This window comes from Urocitellus parryii, chromosome 7, assembly GCF_045843805.1.
Source record: "Urocitellus parryii isolate mUroPar1 chromosome 7, mUroPar1.hap1, whole genome shotgun sequence".
Classification (NCBI taxonomy): Eukaryota; Metazoa; Chordata; class Mammalia; order Rodentia; family Sciuridae; genus Urocitellus; species Urocitellus parryii.
In genome coordinates, this window is record NC_135537.1 from 136575674 (window position 1) to 136578182 (window position 2509).

The following is a 2509-nucleotide window of genomic DNA, read 5'->3' on the forward strand; positions in this document are numbered from 1 at the left end:
GCTTCCCTTCCTTGGTAGTAAATAAGGTGAGGTCAGGGTGCCACCTGGCATGACTGATGACCTCAGGGCTCCTGTCACTTTCTTGCCTCTTAGTCAGAGATGATGTATGTTTTCCTACCTCCTTACGTTCCAGAAGCACTCGACACACAGGTTGTATTGGTCTTGAAAGCAACTGTGATCTGGTGCTGGTAGACACACAGACATGTCCTTGGCAGCATGATACTTGGCAGGGAGGGCACAGACTAGTCACCAGTCCAAAATCATTTTACTGGCTTCCCTAGTTTCAAAGAAAAAAGCTTGGCTTGCTAGGCTGAGGCAGAACAATCTTAGCAAGGCTCTATACAACTTAGTGAGACCCTCTCCCATAATTTAAAATAAAAAAAGGGTTGGGGATGTGGTTTTGTGGTTAAGCACTCCTGGGTTCAATCCCTGGTACCAAAATAAATAAATAAATTCAAAAGAAAATTGCTTAGACGTATAAATTTCCTAAATTCCCATCTTCCAAGACAGTTTTTGTAGTCAATGTAAATACAGTACACCACTGTCTACAGTAGTGTAAATTCCAAAGAATTATATATGAAGCCACTTTTATTTACATCCTGTAAAATTAAATGAACCTATTATCTCCCTGGACTTTAATATTAATGACTTTTTTTCAGCAGTATTAAAACCACTGGTGTTTACACCATAAAGCTCACTTTTTAAAAGTTGGTTCTTTTTAGATATACATGACAGTAGAGTGTATTCTGACATATCATACATATACAGAGTATAACTTATTCTAATTAGGGCTCATTCTTGTGGTTGTACATGATGTGAAGAATCAAAGCTCTTTTAACATTGAGAAAACTATGCCCCTCTGTACTTATTGAGGCACGGTATCAGACTTCTGGGAGCACATGGCTGTCGCAGATCAGTGATGGCTTACAGAGCAGCCGAGAGTGAGGGAGCAGCCAATGGCCCCTCCAGGGCTCTACAAGGTCTGAGGTCTGCACAGCGAGTCTCTGTTAAGGCTAAAGCTGGCACTTAGGTCTCACTGATATTACCCGTGAACCCAGGATGGAGGGAGGTTAGAAAAAGATGCTAGGTCAACTAAAGTGACAGTTTTCAATGGGTTTCAAGAAGTAAAATACACTGAGATAAACAGGATAAATAAGCAGAATGGAGGAGAAGCTCCAGGCAGGGGAGTGGGACTGAGGGAGGGATCCACATTGGGCCCTGGGTCCCAAGGACAACAGACAGGAGAGATCAGGAGAGGAGAAGGGACAGAGGAGAGAAGCAGGCTCACTCCCAGGCACTCCCTCTTAGGTTTCCTCTCACGACCCTTCGGCGGCACCACCTTGACTGAACCAGGCTCCTCAGAGTCAACGTGATGTCTTTGTTGCGGAGGCTGTAGATGAGGGAGTTCAGCAAGGGAGTGAGGATGGTGTAGACGACTCACACCATCATATCCTGCTGCACTGTGTGATAGGAGCTGGGGAGCATGTAGGTGTAGACAGTGGCACCAAAGATGAGCAACACCACGGTCATGTGGGAGGAGCAGGTGGCCAGCGCCTTCCTGCGGCCCTTGGCTGAGCTTGTCCTGTGGATGAGGAGCAGGATGAGGGTGTAGGAGCTGGAGATGACCAGGGTGGGCACGAGGAGCATGAGGATGCAGCACAGGTATATGAGCATCTTGTAGAGGGAGACGTCAGAGCAGGAGAGCCTCAGCAGGGCAGGGATCTCACAGAAGAAGCTCAGGAACTTCCTGGACTTGCAGAAGGAGCAGCTCATGGTGATGGGGGTAAGCAGCAAGCCATCCAGTGTTCCCAGGAACCAGCATCCGGACACCATCAGCCGGCAGACCCTGTGGTTCATCAACAGTGGGTAATGCAGAAGTCTTCAGATGGCAGGATATCGGTAGTAGGCCATGGCCGACAGAAGAAAATATTCAGCTCCTGCCAGGGTCAGGTAGAAGAACATCTGGATCCCACAGCCTGTGGAGGAGATGATATGGTCTCCTGTGACCTGGCCCACCAGCATCTTGGGCACGGTCATAGAGATGTACATGAGATCCATGAGAGACAGCTGGCTGATGAAGGAGTACATGGGGGTCCAGAGGCAGGGCTCTGTGTGGATGAGAAGAATGAGGAGGGCGTTCCCAACTAGGGCCATCAAGAAAATGATGAAGGTCATAGTATAAAGGAGCGTGGCATTTGGGGTGTCCCCAAAGAGCCCCACAAGGATGAAACTGGTGCTCAAGTTTGATTCCATGAAATTTCCTTTCCTGCATGCATATCTATCAGGTAGTTTCACCTAAGAACAATGAGGGCTGTGACTTTACCTCCATCATACCTGTGTGACTGTCCTAGTGTGCTTGGGTAAGACATGTACCTTGAGCTATTTCTCCAAACACTGGGTTAAACTGAGGTGGAATCCTAAGTTTAAATCTTAGGGAACTGAAGCTGTGTGCAGCCCCAAGTAACTGGATTAATCAAGCTGGATGAAGCTGCTCCTGAATCTTGGGACC

General features: G+C 47.5%; 1 pseudogene; it reads right to left on the reverse strand.

The window, feature by feature from the left end:
* Window positions 1–1284: 1284 nt before the first annotated feature.
* Window positions 1285–2253, reverse strand: LOC144256192 (olfactory receptor 2T3-like; annotated as a pseudogene).
* Window positions 2254–2509: the final 256 nt, after the last annotated feature.